Below are 27,585 nucleotides of genomic sequence, written 5' to 3' on the forward strand. Positions count from 1 at the left end.
TTCCACCGGTGACTTCACGTCCAAGCTGCGCCTCCATACTTGCCGGGGCGTGGCTGGTCGAAAGCTGCCGAGCCACTGCCAGAGGCGCCTGCTGCAGTCACGGGTAAACTGGGTAACGCAGATGGCGTCGGCAGCAGCTGCAGGACAAGAATGTATCAGTCAGCCTTCAATAGCCCTCCAAAAGGAAGAAATTTTCTTTTTATACTACGCAAATCATTGATAGCTCAGCAGGGCATTGATTTTGATTTTTGATAGTTCAATATATTTTTAGTATCACCTAATCTAATCACTAATGCCTGTCGTGAATTGATCACGGCCTTGCGGGCGCATGCGTACTTCAAGGGCATATTAACTTGTTCATTTATTAAAGTTTCCCGTTGAAAGACAGCGCTTGTGTTGTGTCTACATCTTCCTTCGTCTCCGTTTCTAGTGCGCTGTTGCTTATTTGCCATGAATCAATACCAACTCACCCAGTTACCCATCCTCTTCAACATTTGCATGCCGTGGTGCGCATGGATGCCGGAGCTGTTTTAATGAAAGCATGATATGCCGCATTACGCGAAAATCAGTCGTAGTCGGCGGCGTCACCGTATTATGGCACCAAAAATGGTAGACGACTCAAAGAGTAAAAACACATGCGAAAAATTCACCCACGATTACGATACTCCCTAATGCCAAATTTGAGCGCGCTTCCATGCGTGTTTTCATTTCGCGATATATCGGCTGGTGCGGACAATATGTGTCGTGCGACACGTTGCAAACGGAACGAATTGCGGCGCGACTTCCTCGCTAATCGAGAAATCGCGAGAGGCAGCGCGTGGGTGACGCGCGGGCGCGATTCACAGCAGCCGCCGCAGACAGACCTCCGCTAATGCAGCGCTTTGTTTCCATATGTCGGACGCGCGCTAATGTGGTGCCATCTCGTACCTATCGTCGCCGCAGAGCCGGTCTTGCGCGGCGCGAAGCTGTTCTTCTGGCGCTTGCGCCATGCCCTCCTCCTCCGCTGTCCTCCTCGCGCTGTATTCGCAATTGCCGTCTTTCATCCCTCGCTGTGCTCGGTGACGACGGACGCCGATGCCGGCGCTCGTCGCGGAAACGGGCGCCTAAGAGCTGTGCCCTAAAACATGTAAAGTGCACAATTTATGTGCGACAATATCAACCGTACTTTCTGGGTTTCGGATCTCTGCCTTTTTTTTAACGGCTTGTCTTAAAGGCTTGCTTTGTAGCGTTGAGTTAAAGAAAATGCCTCAGGAGACGTAAATCCTCACGCCCTCCATCGAGCTGTGAAACTAGCTCACCACATCATCACACTCACTGCTGCGCATGTCACAACGTTTTCATTACAATTAAGTTAAAACACGTTTTGGTTCATTTCCTACAGACAACGACGAGGACATTGCTCTAATTTTAGTTAAAGTCACCTTTAAATATGTTGGCCTCGTAAAATTTGTTTGTCCATTGTATAGAGATTTACAGATATTTTCTCCGAATTCTGTAAATTTTCTTTACCCAGCTGGGGCACTTACAGACCTTTTTCTCGGCATTTTTCTATAGCCAATCTGCAGGTTGCTCGTTTGCAAGCGCCTCGACAGGAAATTTAGGAAGCTCTCCAATAGTCGATATATAGAATATACGCAGGTGGAAGTGCATAGTAGCACAAAGAGGGGTCTTCGTATACAGTCTATGCATATAAAATCACTTATTGAATATAACTTTTCCTAATATAAACGAAGTCGGTGAATGCAGCCATTTTTGTGATCCGTAAGGACGCCCGGCTCCATCTACTTGCCGCATTCAATTTGGAGAAAGCACAGGCCGATCAAAACCCGAATGAGCGGCCTCAATGAGCGTCCTCTGGAAAATAATTACAATATGTATGCTGTATTTTCGGTAGCCTCGGAATTCACGTGCGTGATTATGGGTGAAAACCTTGGTTTGAAGACTAATTGTGCTGTGTGCGAAAGAAGTGCCGATCGAACTACTCTTGAAAGCAGCAGAGGCTGTGCATCTAGGTGATATAGTTGTATAAGTATAGTAGTGTGTTCACGCACTTGACAGACAAAGAGCCGTCATTCCTGTCGCGGTCGCGATATGCATTCTTGTCACATGCTTTCTCGAGCAATTTTCTCGCTTTTTTGTTTCTTTCTCGCTTTTTTTTGCCTGGTTAATTTTTTTCTCTTGTCTATAGGTAATAGATTGAATGCACTTATATGTCTGCATCAGTGTAAATAATATCGGCTGGAAGAGAGCGATTTGTATGCGTTCTGGTCTTTTCATTTCTGTCCCTACGTGCATCTGCTGCGCTGACAGCTTATAAGATGACTTTTGCAAATAAAAAAAAAAAAACTTTTTTTAGTTTCACATCGTATGTAGTATTTGCCATCATAGGCATAGGGTGTTTATTATTGATATTAAGATGGCCCGATTGGCATTCGCATACAAAATTAAAAAATAAATTATGGGGGTTTACGTGCCAAAACCACGATTTGATTATGAGGCACGCCGTAGTATGAGGCCGAAAATTTCGACCACCTGGTGTTCTTTAACGTGCACCTAAATCTAAGTACACGGGTGTTTTCGCATTTTCGCCCCCATCGAAATGCGGCCGCCGTGGCCGGGATTCGATCCCGCGACCTCGTGCTCAGCAGCCCAACACCATAGCCACTGAGCAACCACGGCGGGTGTCATTCACATACAACGGGCGAATACTTGCCGAGCTGATCTCGTTGGCGCATATGCATGCATACTGCTCATAAAAAAAACCCGAGCTTACCTTGTACATTGTATGCTTCAGCCTTAAAAGAAATACCAGGCAAGTAGTCATCCTTAGTTCCGTGCAAGAAGTCCGAAGTTAAGAAAAAGCAGTTGGTTAATTAGGCAGACATCAATCTAGCAGATCAGTTTTCGAAAGCACTCGAGGTGGATGAAAGTTGATGGAGAAAATTGTCGTCCTCGCGATTTTCAATTTTATAGGCAGACATCTATTCATAACAGGTCAATGTGGACGCCTTCTTGTTCAAGTTGAGCTGTAATCGGTGCTGGTCTTCTAATTAGGCATCCTCTGTACCAATGGACAACAGTGTATCTCATCATATTGTGTCAGTCGTGTGGTATCGCATAGAGTGGGAATTATTACCGCCGCTTGCATAGCCGGTTCGGTTATTGCGCGTTTTGTCGCTTAATCAATATTGACGGCGTTTCATCAACCTTTGCTTCTGACAGGTGCCTCAACAAGGATCGCTCAGGCAAGATCCTTCTCAACCTGTGCTCGGCCATGCTGTTATTAAACGTGGCCTTCCTGCTGGGTTCGCTGCACGAGCGCTTTCCCAAGCTGGAGCTGTGCTTGGGCACGGCCGTGGCGACGCACTACTTCCTGCTTGCCTGTCTCGCCTGGATGGGCGTCGAGGCTGCTAACATGTACCAGATGCTGGTGCACGTGTTTGCCACGTCCGAGACATGCTTCATGCTCAAGCGTGTTCTCATAGCATGGGGTAATGGAGCCTTTCACTTACATTTGTCATTTAAGTCGCATGAAGGTAACCGAAATGGGCAGTTAGATGTCGACCGAGTCTTTTACTTAAAGGCGCCGTGAAATACTTCTTGAACATGGTAAAAAAAAAGGTTGCCGATCTGTTAACGAGGCTTCTGTGGACATGTCAGCGAAATATTATTGCCCTGAATGCAGGAGGGAATTTACAATCTCGTGCCATAAGCAATCAACAGTCGCTTGGTCTCGCAACCACATTGCAGTCATGGAAAGCAGTTCGCACACCAACGCTCTTGGATGATTTGTTGACCGCGAGAACATTCTCGGTAACACATTATTGGTATTTGTGAGGTAAATAAAGGCACTATATATATATGATCCCAAGGGGCACAAAAAGCATTTCATCTGTGCACTGCGCGTGGCCCCCCAGATGGCAGCGGCGTCCCGCGTAGCGGAGACGAAGCGGCAGTACAAGCCGGGTATGGGTGCGATTACTTCGTGCGTAGTTGAAGCTTTCGAAAAATTTGTGCGGCATGGGATCTGTGGAATGACGTTTTTTAATAGTGAAGCCTTTCTATGGTTAGTTAGAAAAGTGTTTCAGGGCCCCTTTAAGTGATGACTGCGAATCTTGACTTGCTTCGCAACGCATTCTTGTAAATCTGGCGCCTTATGCATGAGCCGTTTCAGCTTAGATAGTCATCGTAGATAGAATTCTGCATGAATTTTTATGTAACAGGTCAGCAGTGTACCGTGCCATATAACAACCGCGCGTCAACTGCAATGACTTTGAATGGGTGAACGTTCTTTTAATCCCTTCGGTGACATAAGGTGTCCCCAGGCCTTGCCTAAAGCTTTGATAACTTGCAGACGCTATGGGATTTCTTTTTTTTTTTGCCAGGAGTGCGTTATTTAGTGATTTTGCGGTGACGACTACTTCGTCTTGAACACATTTGTTCAACGACGGGTAGAACAGTACTTGTGTCGCTGTATGCCATGCTTTGAAGGTATTTTACAAACATTTATTCTATGTACAGGGTGTCTCGGTTATTATTCAAACATTGGCAACTAAAAGTAGCCAATGTTTTAAGAAAGACGGAGCGTGCTAGGAGGCCCAAGCTAACTCAGTGGTGTTGAGAACGCGTGTCCTACTCTGCGGTACTTCTTTCGTTTTGCAAAGTCAATTAATTAGTATAAACTAATTGCCTAACTTTTTAAATATTGGCTTCACCTAGAAAGTGCCAATACGAAAGCTGTCGAGAATATTTAAACATGGCCGACTGAAGTGTTTGCAACTAAGTACCATTGATGGAGCTTCTTGTAATTGCTTTCAAAGAAAGCTCGCGAAATAAAAAAAAGAACACTACGTGATAGCGCCACTATTTCAGCGCTCCCAGACGATCGAACAAGACACGAAATCCGCATATCGGTACAGCGGTTGCGGGACGGGCTTGGCGTTTCAGGTGGGCGCAAGGTACACGCCAACAACTCTTGCTAGTAAGATATGATCGCGAACGAAAAGAAGAACATGACAATTGCATTTTCCTTCCCGATTAAACATGTTCTGCGGTCAATGTTTACTCAAGCCCGAGCTTCTTTTCTTTTTTTTTTTTCTTGCCTTGTGTGTTCGGCCTTCAGCCGCAAGCGGAGCGAATGATATGTTTATGCCACGTCACGTGGAAGCGCGACACACCTTCATCACCGCCGCTCGCCCTGTGCGTCCGATCGCGACAGGGCATGCGAGTGAGTCTCGAACAAAGCATGCAAACAATGTCCTTTACTTATCGGTTGTCGGGGGCGCTGAAATAGTGGCGCGATCACGTGGTTGTTTTTGTCTCTCGCGGGCTTTCTTTAAAGGCAATTACAATAAGCTCCATCAATGGTACTTAGTACTTAGTTGCAAACACTTCAGTCGGTCATTTTTTAATGTGATCTATACAACTTTCGTATTGGAACTTTCTAGTTGAACCCAATATTTAAAAAGTTATGTAATTCGTTTGTACTAATTAATTGACTTTGGAAAACGAAAAAACTACCGGAGACTAGGACACGCGATCCTCAGCACCACTGAGTTGGTTTGAGCCTCCTAGTACACTCCGTCGATTTTAAAACATGGCCTACTTTTAGCAGGGACACCCTGTATATAGCTTAACAGCTATCCAAATGACCTTGGCATGATGCTTTTTCTAGTCAAAATGTTTATCGGGGACCGTCCACAAATATATTTGCGGAAGCTTGGAATAATCTATCCATAAATCTCAGTATCTACGCTTTTTTAAAGAGCTGTCAGGCTTGTTCTACATGACTTGGTAAGATGTCACTCCATGGTGATAGCATGCGGGATCATTGATGTGTTTGTTTTGGTATTGATGGCTAAGCTGCCACGCATCCTGTTTGAGGGAATGCTCAAGTTGGCCATATTTTACATGCATTAGGCGAGAGTATATTTCTTTCTCATAATGAAGCTTTTGAGATATTGATGCCTCAATACAGAAACTGAATGTTATTGTAAGGCTGGCTGTTATTATGTTTTCGTAATCTTCTATATGACTCCTCTGTTTTTTTCCAGGCATTCCTGCTGTAATCGTTGGAACGTGCCTTTCGATAGACCTGGAGCCCTACAGAAGTCACGACGACTAGTAAGTAGGGTTTCGTCAATGGCCGCCTAGGGAGGGTAAATCTTGTAACTGTATACTTCTCAGAAAAAAATTGTTTATTACAACCAACGACACCAGGCAGTTTTTTGTACGTAAAGAAGCTTTAGCATTTCACTTGAAACACACCCTGGAAATATACGAATAGACACAAAAAAAAAGACCGTTAGGCGAGTGTGGCGAACATGGTAATCAACTAGCCTGTATCATACACAAGCTATTGTGTTTTTAAAATTTTTGTTCTTGTTTTTTCACATCTTGCACAAAGCTACCCTGTTCACTTAGAAAACAGTTAATTAATTTGTTGACTTATTTGGTGATATGAGAAATGTTAGAAATTTTCATCGGTGGCTTTTTTCAATATTTGATAATCAAACGAATGGGCCTAATTTTCACACGGAAATAAAGGAACATGCATTTAAATACCTGCTACAAAATCTCATTCGCACAAATCTCAAGTTGACTGCGCACATAGCAAAGACTCACAAGTAATCAAACCTAGCCTATATCGAACACTGCTTTGCATCAAAGAAAAGCTGGCATAAAACTGACTGCTTGTACTATCTTTTCTCCTCCTCAGCTGCGTGATATCGTCAAGAAACCAATGGATCTACTACTTCGCATTCTTGGGCATTTCTTCGTGTATTCTATTCGTTAACTTGATCGTCTTCATTATGGTGACGAAAGTGCTCTTCAAGCCGCGAATGGCGGGAGCTGCCGCGAAGTCCGCCAACCACAACCCTGCTTCCGGTTCAAGTTCCGGCGTTCCCAACCCTCTCCCCATCACAGCGGCTCAAGTTCGCGGCGCCTTCACAGTCATGACCCTGCTCGGGGTCACGTGGATATTCGGCGTGTTCGCCGTGGGCGAAGCGAGGACTGTGTTCCAGTACGTCTTCTGCGTTTGCAACTCGATGCAGGGATTTCTCATCTTCGTCGTGCGAGTGCTTCAGTACCCGGAGGCCCGGGCAGCCTGGGCCCAGCTCGCCACAACTGGTACGTTCAAGAAGAACCGCGGAGGTGCAGTGCCCGCGGGGTCCTGGTGCACCAACTCGAACACCAAGCGTAACAGCCACTCGTCCATGGTGCGGGTCACGTCGGCCAGCACTGACAGCACAAGCACTGTCGTCTTCAACAGCAACATCTGGACCAAGGGAGGAAACGGTGGCCCCGCTGCTTCGAAGAATTCAGCCAACAGGCTACCCCGCTTTCTCCAGCGTCGGTAGCCTGCTGAAGAACTGCAACCTGCAGAAGGACGACAAGATGACCAACGCCGGAACGCTGTCTAGGAAGCAGAAGACCAAGGTTTGAATCATTTTATATCAACATGACTGTACAGTCGCGATCAATAGTTTGGAGACCAAAGGTGCCGCGATTTTAAATTTTTGTTTCGCAGCCTGGTCATTCCGGCTGAAATCAAGTGCGCAAGCGTACGCACGCTTGTTTGGCCATGACAATGCAATAAACCAATTCCAGGCCGCATAGCTACGATTGAATATATGTTAATTTTTTTGCTGCTACCGTGGTCTCCAAACTTTTGATCGCGACTGTACGTAACTCTCTGCGCGCGTTCTCAACAGGGGACTGACTAGGAGGAGAAGCCTTATTCGGGAGCCAATGTTTCAGCAAGACGACTTAGTGCACTGACAAATACGAGTTTCCTTGTCGAAACTTTGGCTGCAAGCAGAGGCTTCCTTTCCCTGTCCGCTGTAGACAGGCCATTTCCATGTTGCCGTGATCATTGTGTAGTTATTGCGAAGCGAGTTGTATATAAGTAATTGTATTTGGTGGGACCGTACGAACATCGGGGTTCGTAATTTTTTTGTCGGTGCTTTGGCGTAGTTCGCGAGCTTGAAAACAAATTTTTGGCGGAGTAATACCTTTATAGTAATTATCATTGGGAGCCTATTATGTCCACTGCTGGAAAAAAATCTCTCCCAGCGATCTGGCAGAATATACACGAATATATCGATAACATTACTGCGAAACACCCACCTGCCAAACCATCTAATATCCTGTGAGGAGACAGCCATCGACCATGTGTGACATCCAGACGTTCATAATTCTTGACTGCATCACTCACAGTTATGACATCGCGAAGTAAACAGCACACTTTCAATATAGTGCCACTGAATGGTCGGGATAATATGTGGGATATATTTCTGAAATAATCAACAGCGAGCTGGAGCAAAGGAGCAGTAGCAAGGAAATCAGAGGGGACACACCCCACAGCCTCAAGAATAATTTTACCAGGACAAGGAAGTGAAGCAATCACTCACTCCTATATTGAATACACTTCTGATTCTTTTCTCTTTCTTTTTGTGGAAGTCAGGCCGTTCCACTTATACTTGAACTGTAACATGATACTGCCATGACATTTGCATCCACACGTTATCGCATATGCTCGCCTTCAAAATAATTGTTCCCAAAACAATTTTAAAAAGTTCACATGATCCGTGCGCAATTCAACGATGTTCACATGAGAGCTTATCGCTTTGCGATGAAAATGCAGCGCTGGTTTCTAACGGTGTTGTCAATCTGCTTTTCACTCACTTCAGGCGATCACCGAAGAGCCGCATGCAAAGGAAACCACAAAGAATTCTATTCCGGTGACGAGCAAGTCACAGCTGTAGTCCCAAGCCTCTACGCTGGCCAGGAGCAGCACATTATCAAGAGCAGCAGCCTGAACGCGTCGGACCCGCATAACTACATCGACGAAGGCTCACGAAGCACAGCTACTACGCTGACTTTCGCGACTAACCAAAAGACACACATTCTCTTCGCCTACGCCGGCGGCGAGACGACTCCCATACGGATCAACGGCATTGTGCCATCACCAGAAGACAAGCCAAGGATAGAGTCCTTCAGCACGTTCCAGAGGTCCTCGCCCGTCCCCAGTGCGCCCCAAATTCCAGACCTTCCCCAAGCAAGGACCGGTCCCGTAGCAACCGCGGAATCAATCAGCGTTTCTACTTCGGAGAGTGAACCGATTCGGAACTCGCTGAAAACGACATGTGAGCAAACATCGTTCCTGGTTACAGATGGAGCAGTCACGACGTTCGTGTCTTGATGAACTAGCCGCGACAATCACACGTTGCGGTGTGGTGGCATCTATTGTGAACGTCAGTCGGTGACAGACTGCCTTCTAGCCTCAACCAGAACACTTCTAGGCACCGAGCTGCTTGCCCTAGAAATGAATTGCGTCCGCAGCCTTTGCAACAACTGGGTCTACTGCAAAGTGCAGTGTCCTCGACCTAAACACTCACTTTTTCAAGTTCGAGTGCTGCAGCATGGAGTATTCGAAGACACAGCACGGCCTTCATGGAAAAAAAGGTCTTCACGTGTTTATGTTTGCGCATGAAGGATAGTAACAAGAACCAACACCATTCCTTCGGCTCAGAATGGCCGGGTGCAGCTACATCAATTCGAAGTTGGTGTGCCTGACGAGCTGTGGTCTTCCTAAGAACAGTGATCTCGATGTCTTGTGATTGAGACTGCGATGGTAACTTGTTACTTGCCGTTGTTTCTTTTACACCATCCTCTTTCATGTTCAGCCCTGCACTGGCCAAGGACAGTGACGTGTGTGTCGGAAGTGTGAACTTCACAAACTCTTGTAGATGCCGTAGCCTGCTACAGACTGTGCTAGTCCTTTAAATATTTTACTGAGATTTCTCTTTTCGTGCGCCTTACATGTGAGACAAATCAAAACAGATCGTGGGCCAGGGGTGTAGGCGGCCAGATACGTTCCTTTCTGCCTTTTCCATCAGCGAATTCTTCAATCGTGTTCGCTATGGGGTGAGCCAACAAGACGTTGTGAACTTTTGTTACTGTGACAATTACCTTTCTGCCTATATACTGTGAAGCATACATCCCTTTTCAAAGGTATTCAGTACTGCTTCTTAATTGGCGATACATGTTTCATATAACACAAAATATTTTGCATGGAGATGTTCATCTCAATTTACAAGTTCTACTGCGTGGCCCACTATGTCCTTCTACGCATGTACCATGTGTACCGGGTAACGTTAGCCAAGCTATTCACCGAAAAAAAAAACGATTTTAAAATACTGTACAAGGTACAATTAAAAGACCTATGGAAATCGGCCGTCGGCGTTCTGATAACCGGACAAAGTAGGTATTAAAATTAGATCTTGCGCTGTGTTTCTTTTTTTTTGAATAATTGCTTTCGATGAGCAGCTGCGCTAACATTAGCTGGTACATCCTATATGTCACTGTAAACATACAAAAACTGAGGGCAGTTGTTAGAGGGACATTAAACTACATTTCTCTATGAAACATCTTAATGCTACAATTTCTGTCAACACTGCCCGTATTGTTGCAGCAAAAGCCACTGGTGTTTAAAGTTTTGTAAGTAAAATGAACTTTACCTCTCACAACTGTGAAATCTTCTTTTACTTTGTCAGCAATTCCCTTCAATGTCTTCGCAGGCAATAGTAGGCTCTGGAGGTAGTTTTTATTGTATAAGAAAGTTGCCAAGACATTGTTCTTTTTCAAATTCGAAAGTTTTCCATGCAGCATAAAACATTTGATGCACGCAAGTCAAATCCACAGGTGTCCGTGCTTTTCGTCCACGAAGTTCAGTAGTGATCAATGCTGCAGACGGTATATTTACTAGTCCCTGCAATGTCCTAATGTGCAACATGGCAACTTGTGCTGCCAGTTTCACAACTTTACTGTCCTCAAAGCAGTAAAATGCAAACGATTTACTTGCAATAACATGAAATTTTCTAATCTGCCTTTTGCCGACAAATTACGCCTTGCAAGACGTTATAAATATGCGCGAGTATAGGACGTCGTCGGCAGCAAACGCCAGCTTGTTGATAAAGGTGAGGTTGTGCCCCGAGCAACGCAAAGTTTGAAGGAGGGAAACTGTGTCAGATGAAAGCACAAAGTCTAGCTTCTGTCTCGAGCTTCCGCATATTGGCGCTTGTGACAACGCCGTATCAACATCTTCAAAGACAAAAATAAACCAGGCATACGCTTCGTTGGATCTCTCACCGGAACACAGGCCTAAAGGGCACAAACTGCATGTGTCACTTTCAGCAAGTCACATAAAAGAACCTATGTCGGCGCAACCAGGTCCACAATCTTCTGTGGAAAGTGCTGCTTTGCCGCATGTATCACTGCCAATGCTAATGCACGTGCTAACAATGATTTACGCCATCTATAAACGGATATGCGCAGATGGGCTGTCGCGCAAAAAACAAAAAGGTAAGCATATATAGACTGTAACACCTCGGCGCGTCCAGGTCTATTCATTTATCCGGAAAGGGATGCTTCAGTTCATACATCGCTCCCCTTTCTAATGCACGTGCTGACGCCATTTCACGTTGTGAATAACGTACACGTGCAGATGGGCGTTCGAGGAAACAAAAAGGTAAGCCAATAACCCGTTGCAATGTCGGCGCAGAGAGGTCCAATGAATTTTTCGGAAACCATGGCTCGGAGCATACATCCCTTCCTTTTGCTAATGCACATGCTCACGCCGATGCACGCCATGTATAATCCCATTTGCGGAGCTCGGGCAGGCTCGATCCAAATAGGTCGCGAAGCTTCGGGCGAAAAGCGGTTCAGAACAAACTGCCACCAACATCAACAAGGGCGGTTATGGAAACAGTGATTGAAGGGCGACTATGTGAGGAAGGAAGAAATACTGCAACAAAAAAAGCGTTTTTTTACAGTTAGATTCATTCACGCGAAATAAAATTGCTATTCAGTTTTATATACACGTGACAGGAAAAGAAAAAGATAACTATATTTTACTTTATCATTATCACTAGATACATTTTTTTCAGGGCCCACCATAAGTTGACGCCGCTATCACTTGCAATGCAATGCAGCTCTTGAAGTGTACAAAAAGAGGTGTTCGTAAAGTTCACATGTTACAGGACGCCCCCTTCAGATGTTGTTTTGCTTGTCGACGTATTAATCCTGCCGTGGTTGCTCAGTGGTTATGGTGTTGGGCTGCTGAGCACGAGGTTGTGGGATCGAATACCGCCACGGCGACCGCATTTAGATTGGAGCAAAGCGCAGAAAACACCCGTGTACTTAGATTTAGGTGCACAATAAAGAACCCCAGGATGTCGAAGTTAATCCGGAGTCCACCATTGCGGCGTGCCTCATATTCAGCTGGTGGTTTTGGCACGTAAAACCCCACAATTTTTTGTCGATGTATATCTGAATTTGGTGGCGCCGTTAGTTTCATCGTTTCTTGAACTGTTCAGTCAAAAGTAGCGAGTTACGACCCCCCCATAATTGTTTACCTTAGGTGTTTTTGTGTGACTGCGCTGGTCGACGGGCTTGGCGTCCGACGATATAACCAGAACTCTACACCCAACGATTTCGTCGGACTACAAATAAAGTGTTCTGTGCAGGGGTGCGATTTTGACACCCTTACGGGTGACCTTTCGATGCATCGCTGACTTTCGCGCCGTAAGCTCGAAACGCCCATCAAATCGAATGGCGGGGCATTCGAATATAGAGCAAAAAATGAAATTAAATTATGGGGTTTTACGTGCCAAAACCACAATGTGATTATGAGGCACGCCGTAGTGGGGGACTCCGGAAATTTGGACCACCTGGGGTTCTTTCGAAGCACACGGGTGTTTTCGCATTTCGCCCGCATCGAGATGCGGTCGCCGTGGCCGTGATTCGATCCCGCGACCTAGTGCTCAGGAGCCCAACACCATAGCCACTGAGCAACCATGGCGGGTACTTGAATATAGAGCATTAATAGCAGGCCAACAAAACAAATTTCACGCCTTTGAGAATAAAGAGAGAGAGAGAGAGAGATAAATGAGATGCGAATAAAATGAAGTCACTTCTGCATTGAACGAATATGGTGTCACATTATTTTTTTCTTCCGCCCGAAGTGTTCCCTCGTAACACAGATGGTGCTAAGCCCCATGAACCCTTGATTAACCGCCATGTGTTGAACGCATGGGCTTCAATGGAACCTTCGCTACGGGTACATTTACCTTGGATCGGCTTTAACGCCAAAAATGTAAGAGAAGCCAGTGGCTGCGTCCAATCCCTTTTATGGAAAGTGTTAGTTCGGCGCACATTTCACTTGCTATGCTAATGCATGTTTTGATGCTAAATAACTAGATGAACAAACTCATTTACGCCGATTCACGTTTCTGGAAAATATTACAGTAAGCCAATACCATGTTCACCCAGATAAGTCCTATCTCTTCCCTGAAAGTGTTGGTTGGGCAAGCACTTCATTCGCAGTGCTAATACATGTGCTGACGCTAAATCACACGATCAATAAACTGACTTACGGCAATTAAGGCGTCTGGGGAAAAAAGGTAAGGGTATAGCCCATTGAAATGTCCTCGCAGCCTGGTCCACGAACTTATCTGGAAAGTGTTGCTTCTGCGCAAACTTCACTCCCCATGGTAATTCATGTGCTGAAAACCACGGACACGATGAATAAACTGATAGATGCCGATTCACTTTCTGGAAAAAAAGGTAAGGGTATAGCCCATTGAAATGTCCTCGCAGCCTGGTCCACGAACTTATCTGGAAAGTGTTGCTTCTGCGCAAACTTCACTCCCCATGGTAATTCATGTGCTGAAAACCATGGACACGATGAATAAACTGATAGACGCAGATTCACTTTCTGGAAAAAAAAGGTAAGGGCCATCTGAAATGTCCTCGCAGCCTGGTCCACGAACTTATCTGGAAAGTGTTGCTTCTGCGCAAACTTCACTCCCCATGACAATTCATGTGCTGAAAACCGTGGACACGATGAATAAACCGATTGACGCCGATTCACATTTCTGGAAAAAAAGGTAAGGGTATAGCCCATTGAAATGTCATCGCAGCCTGGTGCACGAACTTATCTGGAAAGTGTTGCTTCTGCGCAAACTTCACTCCCCATGATAATTCATGTGCTGAAATACGTGGACACGATGAATAAACCGATTGACGCCGATTCACTTTCGGAAAAAAAGGTAAGGGTATAGCCCATTGAAATGTCATCGCAGCCTGGTGCACGAACTTATCTGGAAAGTGTTGCTTCTGCGCAAACTTCACTCCCCATGATAATTCGTGTGCTGAAATACGTGGACACGATGAATAAACCGATTGACGCCGATTCACTTTTCGGAAAAAAAGGTAAGGGTATAGCCCATTGAAATGTCATCGCAGCCTGGTCCACGAACTTATCTGGAAAGTGTTGCTTCTGCGCAAACTTCACTCCCCATGATAATTCGTGTGCTGAAATACGTGGACACGATGAATAAACCGATTGACGCCGATTCACTTTTCGGAAAAAAAGGTAAGGCTATAGCCCACTGAAATGTTGTCGCAGCCTGGTCCACGAACTTATCTGGAAAGTGTTGCTTCTGCGCAAACTTCACTCCCCATGATAATTCATGTGCTGAAAACCGTGGACACGATGAATAAACCGATTGACGCCGATTCACATTTCTGGAAAAAAAGGTAAGGGTATAGCCCATTGAAATGTCATCGCAGCCTGGTGCACGAACTTATCTGGAAAGTGTTGCTTCTGCGCAAACTTCACTCCCCATGATAATTCGTGTGCTGAAATACGTGGACACGATGAATAAACCGATTGACGCCGATTCACATTTCTGGAAAAAAAGGTAAGGGTATAGCCCATTGAAATGTCATCGCAGCCTGGTGCACGAACTTATCTGGAAAGTGTTGCTTCTGCGCAAACTTCACTCCCCATGATAATTCATGTGCTGAAATACGTGGACACGATGAATAAACCGATTGACGCCGATTCACTTTTCGGAAAAAAAGGTAAGGGTATAGCCCACTGAAATGTCTCGCAGCCTGGTCACGAACTTATCTGGAAAGTGTTGCTTCTGCGCAAACTTCACTCCCCATGACAATTCATGTGCTGAAAAACGTGGAACGATGAATAAACCGATTGACGCCGATTCACATTTCTGGAAAAAAAGGTAAGGGTATAGCCCATTGAAATGTCATCGCAGCCTGGTCGACGAACTTATCTGGAAAGTGTTGCTTCTGCGCAAACTTCACTCCCCATGATAATTCGTGTGCTGAAATACGTGGACACGATGAATAAACCGATTGACGCCGATTCACTTTTCGGAAAAAAAAGGTAAGGCTATAGCCCACTGAAATGTTGTCGCAGCCTGGTCCACGAACTTATCTGGAAAGTGTTGCTTCTGCGCAAACTTCACTCCCCATGATAATTCATGTGCTGAAATACGTGGACACGATGAATAAACCGATTGACGCCGATTCACATTTCTGGAAAAAAAGGTAAGGGTATAGCCCATTGAAATGTCATCGCAGCCTGGTGCACGAACTTATCTGGAAAGTGTTGCTTCTGCGCAAACTTCACTCCCCATGATAATTCAGTGTGCTGAAATACGTGGACACGATGAATAAACCGATTGACGCCGATTCACATTTCTGGAAAAAAAGGTAAGGGTATAGCCCATTGAAATGTCATCGCAGCCTGGTGCACGAACTTATCTGGAAAGTGTTGCTTCTGCGCAAACTTCACTCCCCATGATAATTCGTGTGCTGAAATACGTGGACACGATGAATAAACCGATTGACGCCGATTCACTTTTCGGAAAAAAAGGTAAGGGTATAGCCCATTGAAATGTCATCGCAGCCTGGTGCACGAACTTATCTGGAAAGTGTTGCTTCTGCGCAAACTTCACTCCCCATGATAATTCATGTGCTGAAATACGTGGACACGATGAATAAACCGATTGACGCCGATTCACATTTCTGGAAAAAAAGGTAAGGGTATAGCCCATTGAAATGTCATCGCAGCCTGGTGCACGAACTTATCTGGAAAGTGTTGCTTCTGCGCAAACTTCACTCCCCATGATAATTCAGTGTGCTGAAATACGTGGACACGATGAATAAACCGATTGACGCCGATTCACATTTCTGGAAAAAAAGGTAAGGGTATAGCCCATTGAAATGTCATCGCAGCCTGGTGCACGAACTTATCTGGAAAGTGTTGCTTCTGCGCAAACTTCACTCCCCATGATAATTAGTGTGCTGAAATACGTGGACATCATGAATAAACCGATTGACGCCGATTCACTTTTCGGAAAAAAAGGTAAGGGTATAGCCCACTGAAATGTCGTTGCAGCCTGGTCCAAGAACTTATCTGGAAAGTGTTGCTTCTGCGCAAACTTCACTCCCCATGATAATTCATGTGCTGAAATACGTGGACACGATGAATAAACCGATTGACGCCGATTCACATTTCTGGAAAAAAAGGTAAGGGTATAGCCCATTGAAATGTCATCGCAGCCTGGTCGACGAACTTATCTGGAAAGTGTTGCTTCTGCGCAAACTTCACTCCCCATGATAATTCGTGTGCTGAAATACGTGGACACGATGAATAAACCGATTGACGCCGATTCACATTTCTGGAAAAAAAGGTAAGGGTATAGCCCATTGAAATGTCATCGCAGCCTGGTGCACGAACTTATCTGGAAAGTGTTGCTTCTGCGCAAACTTCACTCCCCATGAAAATTCATGTGCTGAAATACGTAGACACGATGAATAAACCGATTGATGCCGATTCACATTTCTGGAAAAAAAGGTAAGGGTATAGCCCACTGAAATGTTGTGGCAGCCTGGTCCACGAACTTATCTGGAAAGTGTTGCTTCTGCGCAAACTTCACTCCCCATGATAATTCATGTGCTGAAATACGTGGACACGATGAATAAACCGATTGACGCCGATTCACATTTCTGGAAAAAAAGGTAAGGGTATAGCCCATTGAAATGTCATCGCAGCCTGGTGCACGAACTTATCTGGAAAGTGTTGCTTCTGCGCAAACTTCACTCCCCATGATAATTCGTGTGCTGAAATACGTGGACACGATGAATAAACCGATTGACGCCGATTCACTTTCTGGAAAAAAAGGTAAGGGTATAGCCCACTTGAAATGTCATCGCAGCCTGGTCCACGAACTTATCTGGAAAGTGTTGCTTCTGCGCAAACTTCACTCCCCATGATAATTCATGTGCTGAAATACCGTGGACACGATGAATAAACCGATTGACGCCGATTCACATTTCTGGAAAAAAAGGTAAGGGTATAGCCCATTGAAATGTCATCGCAGCCTGGTGCACGAACTTATCTGGAAAGTGTTGCTTCTGCGCAAACTTCACTCCCCATGATAATTCGTGTGCTGAAATACGTGGACACGATGAATAAACCGATTGACGCCGATTCACATTTCTGGAAAAAAAGGTAAGGGTATAGCCCATTGAAATGTCATCGCAGCCTGGTGCACGAACTTATCTGGAAAGTGTTGCTTCTGCGCAAACTTCACTCCCCATGATAATTCGTGTGCTGAAATACGTGGACACGATGAATAAACCGATTGACGCCGATTCACTTTTCGGAAAAAAAAGGTAAGGGTATAGCCCATTGAAATGTCATCGCAGCCTGGTCCACGAACTTATCTGGAAAGTGTTGCTTCTGCGCAAACTTCACTCCCCATGATAATTCGTGTGCTGAAATACGTGGACACGATGAATAAACCGATTGACGCCGCTTCACATTTCTGGAAAAAAAGGTAAGGGTATAGCCCATTGAAATGTCATCGCAGCCTGGTGCACGAACTTATCTGGAAAGTGTTGCTTCTGCGCAAACTTCACTCCCCATGATAATTCATGTGCTGAAATACGTGGACACGATGAATAAACCGATTGACGCCGATTCACATTTCTGGAAAAAAAGGTAAGGGTATAGCCCACTGAAATGTTGTCGCAGCCTGGTCCACGAACTTATCTGGAAAGTGTTGCTTCTGCGCAAACTTCACTCCCCATGATAATTCATGTGCTGAAATACGTGGACACGATGAATAAACCGATTGACGCCGATTCACATTTCTGGAAAAAAAGGTAAGGGTATAGCCCATTGAAATGTCATCGCAGCCTGGTGCACGAACTTATCTGGAAAGTGTTGCTTCTGCGCAAACTTCACTCCCCATGATAATTCGTGTGCTGAAATACGTGGACACGATGAATAAACCGATTGACGCCGATTCACTTTTCGGAAAAAAAAGGTAAGGCTATAGCCCACTGAAATGTTGTCGCAGCCTGGTCCACGAACTTATCTGGAAAGTGTTGCTTCTGCGCAAACTTCACTCCCCATGACAATTCATGTGCTGAAAACCGTGGACACGATGAATAAACCGATTGACGCCGATTCACATTTCTGGAAAAAAAGGTAAGGGTATAGCCCACTGAAATGTTCTCGCAGCCTGGTCCACGAACTTATCTGGAAAGTGTTGCTTCTGCGCAAACTTCACTCCCCATGATAATTCATGTGCTGAAATACGTGGACACGATGAATAAACCGATTGACGCCGATTCACATTTCTGGAAAAAAAGGTAAGGGTATAGCCCATTGAAATGTCATCGCAGCCTGGTCGCACGAACTTATCTGGAAAGTGTTGCTTCTGCGCAAACTTCACTCCCCATGATAATTCGTGTGCTGAAATACGTGGACACGATGAATAAACCGATTGACGCCGATTCACTTTTCGGAAAAAAAGGTAAGGGTATAGCCCATTGAAATGTCATCGCAGCCTGGTCCACGAACTTATCTGGAAAGTGTTGCTTCTGCGCAAACTTCACTCCCCATGATAATTCATGTGCTGAAATACGTGGACACGATGAATAAACCGATTGACGCCGATTCACATTTCTGGAAAAAAAGGTAAGGGTATAGCCCATTGAAATGTCATCGCAGCCTGGTGCACGAACTTATCTGGAAAGTGTTGCTTCTGCGCAAACTTCACTCCCCATGATAATTCGTGTGCTGAAATACGTGGACACGATGAATAAACCGATTGACGCCGATTCACATTTCTGGAAAAAAAGGTAAGGGTATAGCCCATTGAAATGTCATCGCAGCCTGGTGCACGAACTTATCTGGAAAGTGTTGCTTCTGCGCAAACTTCACTCCCCATGATAATTCGTGTGCTGAAATACGTGGACACGATGAATAAATCGATTGACGCCGATTCACTTTTCGGAAAAAAAAGGTAAGGGTATAGCCCACTGAAATGTTGTCGCAGCCTGGTCCACGAACTTATCTGGAAAGTGTTGCTTCTGCGCAAACTTCACTCCCCATGATAATTCGTGTGCTGAAATACGTGGACACGATGAATAAACCGATTGACGCCGATTCACATTTCTGGAAAAAAAGGTAAGGGTATAGCCCATTGAAATGTCATCGCAGCCTGGTGCACGAACTTATCTGGAAAGTGTTGCTTCTGCGCAAACTTCACTCCCCATGATAATTCATGTGCTGAAATACGTGGACACGATGAATAAACCGATTGACGCCGATTCACTTTTCGGGAAAAAAAGGTAAGGGTATAGCCCACTGAAATGTCGCAGCCTGGTCCACGAACTTATCTGGAAAGTGTTGCTTCTGCGCAAACTTCACTCCCCATGACAATTCATGTGCTGAAAACCGTGGAACGATGAATAAACCGATTGACGCCGATTCACATTTCTGGAAAAAAAGGTAAGGGTATAGCCCATTGAAATGTCATCGCAGCCTGGTCGACGAACTTATCTGGAAAGTGTTGCTTCTGCGCAAACTTTACTCCCCATGATAATTCGTGTGCTGAAATACGTGGACACGATGAATAAACCGATTGACGCCGATTCACTTTTCGGAAAAAAAAGGTAAGGCTATAGCCCACTGAAATGTTGTCGCAGCCTGGTCCACGAACTTATCTGGAAAGTGTTGCTTCTGCGCAAACTTCACTCCCCATGACAATTCATGTGCTGAAAACCGTGGAACGATGAATAAACCGATTGACGCCGATTCACATTTCTGGAAAAAAAGGTAAGGCTATAGCCCACTGAAATGTCTTCGCAGCCTGGTCCACGAACTTATCTGGAAAGTGTTGCTTCTGCGCAAACTTCACTCCCCATGACAATTCATGTGCTGAAAACCGTGGAACGATGAATAAACCGATTGACGCCGATTCACATTTCTGGAAAAAAAGGTAAGGGTATAGCCCATTGAAATGTCATCGCAGCCTGGTCGACGAACTTATCTGGAAAGTGTTGCTTCTGCGCAAACTTCACTCCCCATGATAATTCGTGTGCTGAAATACGTGGACACGATGAATAAACCGATTGACGCCGATTCACTTTTCGGAAAAAAAGGTAAGGCTATAGCCCACTGAAATGTTGTCGCAGCCTGGTCCACGAACTTATCTGGAAATTGTTGCTTCTGCACAAACTTCACTCCCCAAGACAATTCATGTGCTGAAAACCGCGGAACGATGAATAAACCGATTGACGCCGATTCACATTTCTGGAAAAAAAGGTAAGGGTATAGCCCATTGAAATGTCATCGCAGCCTGGTCGACGAACTTATCTGGAAAGTGTTGCTTCTGCGCAAACTTCACTCCCCATGATAATTCGTGTGCTGAAATACGTGGACACGATGAATAAACCGATTGACGCCGATTCACTTTTCGGAAAAAAAGGTAAGGCTATAGCCCACTGAAATGTTGTCGCAGCCTGGTCCACGAACTTATCTGGAAAGTGTTGCTTCTGCGCAAACTTCACTCCCCATGACAATTCATGTGCTGAAAACCGCGGACACGATGAATAAACCGATTGACGCCGATTCACATTTCTGGAAAAAAAAGGTAAGGGTATAGCCCATTGAAATGTCATCGCAGCCTGGTCCACGAACTTATCTGGAAAGTGTTGCTTCTGCGCAAACTTCACTCCCCATGATAATTCGTGTGCTGAAATACGTGGACACGATGAATAAACCGATTGACGCCGATTCACTTTTCGGAAAAAAAAGGTAAGGGTATAGCCCACTGAAATGTTGTCGCAGCCTGGTCCACGAACTTATCTGGAAAGTGTTGCTTCTGCGCAAACTTCACTCCCCATGATAATTCATGTGCTGAAAACCGTGGAACACTATGAATAAACCGATTGACGCCGATTCACATTTCTGAAAAAAAAGAACGTAAGGGTATAGCCCATTGAAATGTCATCGCAGCCTGGTCCACGAACTTATCTGGAAAGTGTTGCTTCTGCGCAAACTTCACTCCCCATGATAATTCGTGTGCTGAAATACGTGGACACGATGAATAAACCTATTGACGCCGATTCACTTTTCTGGAAAAAAAAGGTAATGGCCATCGAAATGTCTCGCAGCCTGGTCCACGAACTTATCTGGAAATTCTTGCTTCTGCGCAAACTTCACTCCCCATGGTAATTCATGTGCTGAAAACCGTGGACACTATGAATAAACTTATAGACGCCGATTCACATTTCTGGAAAAAAAGGGTAAGGGTATAGGCCATTGAAATTTCCTCGCAGCCTGGTCCACGAACTTATCTGGAAAGTGTTGCTTCTGCGCAAACTTCACTCCCCATGATAATTCGTGTGCTGAAATACGTGGACACGATGAATAAACCTATTGACGCCGATTCACTTTTCTGGAAAAAAAAGTAATGGGCCATCGGAAATGTTCTCGCAGTCTGGTCCACGAACTTATCTGGAAAGTGTTGCTTCTGCGCAAACGTCATTCCCCATGCTAATTCATGTGCTGAATGATGAACAAACCGATTGACGCTGATTCACTTTTCTGAAAAAAAAAGGTAAGGGTACAGCCCATTGAAATGTCCTCGCAGCCTGGTACAGGAACTTATCTGGAAAGTGTTGCTTCTGCGCAAACATCATTCCCCATGCTAATTCATGTGCGGAATGATGAATAAACCGATTGACGCTGATTCACTTTTCTGAAAAAAAAAGGTAAGGGTATAACCCATTGAAATGACCTTGCAGCCTGGTCCACTAACGTATATGGAAAGTGTTGCTTCTACTCAAACTTCACTCCCCATGCTAATTCATGTGCTGAGAACCGTGAACACGATGAATAAACCGATTGACGCCGATTCAGTTTTTTCTGTCGAAAAAAAAGGTAAGTGTGTATCCCATTATAATGTCCCTGCAGCCTGACCCACTAACTTATGTGGAAAGGGTTGCTTCGGTGCAAACTTCCCTCCCCATGCTAATACACGTCCTGACGCCGATTCACACGATGAATAAACCAATTTGAGCTGAATTAATATTGAGAAAAAAAATGTAGGCTCATATCCAATGAAAACGTTCGCGCAGCCAAGTCCAATCGCCTCTCTGGAAATAGCTGGTTCGGCGCGAATTGAACTCCCTATGCTAATGCGTTTGCTGACGCATGTTCACATGATGATTAAAGCCATTTGCGCTGACTTACTTTTGATGGAAAAAAGGTAAGATTCGACCCCTATAGTATATCCGGGCTACCAGATCCACTGATTTCTCTGAAAAGTGTCCGTAGGTGGCATACTTCTCTACCCATGCTAACGGGCGTTCTGACGCTGATTTACATGTTGATTAAACTGTTTCGCGCATATTGACTTCTGGAAGAAATGGGCAAACCTGTGGAGCATAAAAAAAGTTCGGCAGCATGTTACACTCCTGCAACACGTGAAGGCGAAAGCCTGCGCACACTTGGTGAGGAAACAGCAGCGCGACGATGCGAGAGGGCATCGTGTCGTTGCTGTTTTCACACTTGAGCTTCTTCGGCTCGTTTTTGACGCTTAGCTGCTGCTTCGCGCTCTCGTATAGCGGGGTCAGACTCGCGCCAACGACGTTTGTGTTCGACATCACGCTTCATCCTCTCAGCAGGGGATAGCAGTACTCCCGGTCAAACGCCTTGCTTCAGCTGCTTCGCAAGTCGCACCGCGTTTCTTGCGTGGCAAGCATCCTGGGCCGCAGCGTACTTCCGAGGCCTACCGCGCGATCCCCTGACCCCCAGGCGAGCCTCCTCCATCGCCGTCTAGCTCACTTCGCAGTCGACTGTCGCCACAACCGCCGCCACTGTGGCGTCAGCAACGCCACACCTTTCTTTTTTTCTGTCTGCCCGCGCCGCTGGTTCCCCTCTCCATCCACCGCTCGCTCGGAGAAGGTCACCTGACTTCTTTTTGTACAACTCGACTAGACGCAGCGTTTTTACAGTGAAGCTGTTTATGGCTACGGTCCCGTGATATTTTAATGTGTGCGAGCAAAAACTCCGGTCTAGTGGGCCGATCCCAAAGTTGGTAAAAAATGGGAGATACCCGTGTAGACTCCGGGCGATAGGCTCCGGGACTTGTAACGCACCCTTGAACTACCCTTGTCACACCCGGGATTCAAAGAGGTCCCGGATGCAAGGTTAAGAACATATATATTACGATCGGATATTAGCCCAAAAAACCTACCCGCATCGGCCATGTCTACATTCGTATCGCCCTCTTTTTGTCGGCGTTCCAAGCGCTTGCGTATCTAGTTTACTTTCCTCCAACTCTCTTGTGGTGGCCGTGCCGTCGAAACGTCATGCAAGTCCCTTTCCCTCTGGCCGTGCCGTCGAAACGTCATGCGAGTCCAGTTTCCTCTTCGCGTCGACTACACTCTGGCGAGTCCAGTCCACGCGAATGTATATAAACAACCGGAAATACAAGTTGCCATGCGCTTGGAGTTTTGTGCACGATCTTCATCGGTGGTGTCTGCCGCCCGCGGGCGACGATTCCATTCTCGTCTCTGTTTCGGTCGTCGCTCTTTGTAGGCGCGTTGCTCCTCGGGAGTCCGGAATACACGCAAATATGATGGAATTAATATAATAACAGAGGTCATACGAGAAAGTGTGTGCGTACCTATCACCACAATGACAACCGATCAAGACAATAAATGTGTTTGTACCCTTGTTAAAAATTCTCTGCGTCGTGTGCTAAATAGCTTCGCTGGTTATCCACCTTCACAAAGTGGAATAGCTCACTATTTTATTACGATAGCAATTATACGGACACTCAAAGCGGATTTCTGCTGTCGCCGTCACCCTCGCCGTCGCCGTGAGGTTCTGTATGACGTCAACGGTGATGAAATCGTCGCCGCACGCCGTATGCTGTATGTGCAAATGAAAGTGCGCGAGGGACGCGCGCACTTTCACGGTTGGCGTATGCTCGGGTTGGCGTATGCTCGGGCGTTGGCATCGGCACGCTGGTTCCCTGTCGCAATCTCATGGCCTGGTGTCCACGTAATGAAGCATCTCGAGGTTATTTTTCTCGTCTTGATTGTGCGGATGACCATAGTGGATATGAGTCCAGTGCTGTACCTTCTGCACGCTTCTTGCGAGTCCGTAAGTATTTCTGTAATGGCCTCCTCACCCTGGTGAGTGATGGCGAGTGCGACTGCTGCTTCCTCAGCCTCGAGGATGTTGTTGCTTTTGATAGAAGCGCAATTGATTTCCCTAAGCTGGTGATCAACAACGCTGACTACCGCCCCGGAGTGTTCTTTGTATGTGGTCGCGTCGACGTATAGAACGTCTTTTCTCCCCGCGAAATATCTTTCGTGTGCTTCCGATCTTGCCTTTCTTCTGGCCTTCTGTATTTTAGGATGCATGTTTCTCGGTATCGGGCTGATCTCAATGATCTCTCGAATATCTTTAGGTATGCTTTCCGTGCTGTTAATTTCTCTGCAAGCATCCCTCATGCCCAGTATCTTCAGCGTGTTCCTGGTCGTGCGGTCTGAATGAGTCTCATTTTCTGCGCGAGAAGGTGAGCTTCAACGTGTTCTTGCATTGTGTTTATTCTGCCCAATTTAAGGAATTTCTCCGTCGAGGTGTTTACCGGCAGTCCGAGAGCGCATTTATAAGCTTTCCTAAGGATAGCCTCTAATTGTTCCTTTTCCTGCTCGAGCGGGGTTTGGTAGGGGACACTGTATACAATGCTACTGACCATGAGGGCCTGTACTAGCCTACATGTGTCCTCTTCCTTCATACCTCGTCGTCTGTTTGAGATTCTTACGATCATCCTCGTGATCTGCGCTGTGGTGTTTGCGAGCTGTCTGATTGTGTGATCCACACGACAGTTGCTTTGTATCCATATGCCAAGGATCTTAACTTGGGATACCGCCGGGATGTTCTTCCCCCCTATGTAGATGTCTATGGAGTTTTGCAGATTGTATCCTCTTCTGTAGACTCTGAGCACTTCGGGTTTCTATGGGGAGCATGCAAGTCCGCAGTGTTCGGTGTATCCGTGGACTGTATCTCCTGCGCTCTGCAGAAGGTCTTGTTTTTCTCCTAAGGATCCCCTTGTCACCCAGATTGTGACGTCGTCTACATAGATGGCATGCCTGAGTTCTTCAATTTGTTCGAGGTTCCGTGCTAAGCCGATCATAACAATGTTAAAAAGCATAGGGGATATCACAGGACCTTGCGGTGTTCCCTTAGGGGGCGTGTTGAAGGTGTCAGTCCTGATGCCTCCTATACCAATGGTGGCGGTTCTGTTACTGAGGAAAGCTTTGACGTAGTTGTGTATTCTCTGCCCACAACCAATGCTGTTGAGCCCCTCCAGCACAGCTTGCATAGCTGTGCTGATGACTTACATAGTCGAAGGCCTCTTTAAGATCGAGTGCAAGCAAGATATTTTCTCCGTATTTCGGGATGTTAGTAAGCACCTCCTCCTTTACCTGCAGGAGGATGTCTTGTGTTGAGAGGCATTTTCTGAATCCAAACATAGTGTGCGGCATGAGCTCGTTATCCTCCAGGTGGGTCTCCAACCCCTGAAGCACAGTTCTCTCGTATAATTTTCCCAAGCAGGACGTTAGTGAAATGGGTCGCATATTTTCCATGCAGGGAGTCTTTCCGGACTTCGGAATCATTACTATTTCCGCATGTCTTCAGTCGTCCGGGATGGTACCCCGTTACCAGTGTTTATTGACGAATTCTGTAAATCTTTTGATCGAGTTTTCGTCCAGGTTCCTTATCATGGCGTTGGTGATGCCATCCTTCCCTGGCGTGGCGTTTTTTGTGGCAGACATCACAGCGTGTCTGACTTCTTCTGTGGTAATGGGTTCATCTAGAGCGGGATTTGCTTCACCCGTGTATGCCAAGTTGCAGTTGACGTCCGTTGTATCCCCAACATAGCGCTGCTTAATTGATGTTCTCTAGCATTTCCCGATCTGTGCCTTGCAATCGGTGCGCGATCCGTTGGGTCATCTTACGATTTTCGGACTTGGTCATGGTTGGGTCTATAAGAGCTCTTAGCAAGGCCTATGTCTTTTTCCAGCCTCGGGTCCCCTGTAGCTCGTTGCTTTTTTTGGTCCCAGTTGCGCCCTGAGAGTTCTGTGGCATACTCTTCGGCTTGTCTGGTGACCTCGACGATCTTAAATCTGAGTTTCCTGTTGTGCTTCTGCCCTTTCCATCTTCTTAGTAGCCCACGTCGGGCGTCCCATAGGTGTAACAGATGCTTATCCACCTCGGGTGTGTTGGTGGTGAGTGCTACCTCTCGGGTTAGCCTTTTGCAGTCTGCCTTGATTCCTGCTACCCAGATCGAAATGTCTGTGATCTCAGCGTCTGCGGACTCCGCCCTAGTCTTTTTATACATAGGTTGCACGGACGTCATCGCGGACGCCATCTTTGGGTACCAGCAGGTCGAGAAGGGGTGTAAGCAAGGAACATGACAGCATGACAGCAACAAAAAGCGCGTCTTGCGTCGAACGTCAGAGCGATAACAATGATAAACTGGTGAAAAACAATCGCCGTGAAAAAGCAAAACAGTTTGCGCGTGATATATATATATATATATATATATATATATATATATATATATATATTAGCAATGAAAAAAACAGCAGTGGCTTAGCGCCTATGCCAGGATATACTTAGCGTGAGCTAAGTCAGCCACATCGTTCAGAACCGGTAGATCTGGTGGCATGGGCGGGTATCGATACCCATTGGTAACACTAACCAGTGGAATCTTCTGCTTAACGAGAAAGCTCTTGCACGTTGTACAAACCCGCGCCACGGTTTCACCCCACTCAGGCGGCGGCGCTAAATTCAACGTTTCACACGTGGCACTACTTACCGGCGTCAAGTCTTTCATGTGCCACAGTCTTTCACACACGTCGCAACATATCCAGACGAATTGTTAACGAAGTCCGTCTCGAAGGCCCGAGTCGCACTGGCGCTTTCGCTAAGTTTCACCGTATAGTCAGTCAATCGGCGAGCCTTGACGTCATCGACGGCGTCTTGTTGTGGCTGCTGCTGAGATGGTCGGACAAGTCGCTCATCCTCCTGGCGACGCCGCTTTGCTAGAGGTTCCTTCCTTTGCTCCGGTGTGTCAGGCAGCACGCTTAGCCTTGTTCTGTTCGTTCTTCCTACGCTCAACCGCTAACTGCCAGGCAACAACTTCGGGATCCGATGAGTTAAGCTTCGCCGCTCTTCTGCGCCGCTGAGAAGCAATTTCGGTCTTCTTCTCCGTGGCTATAACACACTGGCAAACGCCCAGAGAAAACGCCCAGGCTCGCCAGCCATGTGACGTCACTGCTCCTCGCGCATGCGCCGCACGGCTCTCCAGGAGCCACGCGAAACTG

At 46.1% G+C, this 27,585-nt stretch overlaps 1 protein-coding gene across 1 annotated transcript in view; it reads left to right on the forward strand.

The window, feature by feature from the left end:
- LOC119431132 (uncharacterized) overlaps nt 1–11,093 on the forward strand; it is a 41,460-nt gene extending 30,367 nt beyond the window's left edge. Inside the window, exons 5-8 of the transcript XR_007463723.1 lie at nt 3,223–3,491; nt 6,054–6,123; nt 6,719–7,440; nt 8,694–11,093. The gene's annotated coding sequence lies outside the window, so the exon portion shown is untranslated. The remainder of the gene's footprint in view (nt 1–3,222; nt 3,492–6,053; nt 6,124–6,718; nt 7,441–8,693) is intronic.
- Nucleotides 11,094–27,585: the final 16,492 nt, after the last annotated feature.

Source organism: Dermacentor silvarum, chromosome 10 (genome assembly GCF_013339745.2).
Source record: "Dermacentor silvarum isolate Dsil-2018 chromosome 10, BIME_Dsil_1.4, whole genome shotgun sequence".
NCBI classification, from domain to species: Eukaryota; Metazoa; Arthropoda; class Arachnida; order Ixodida; family Ixodidae; genus Dermacentor; species Dermacentor silvarum.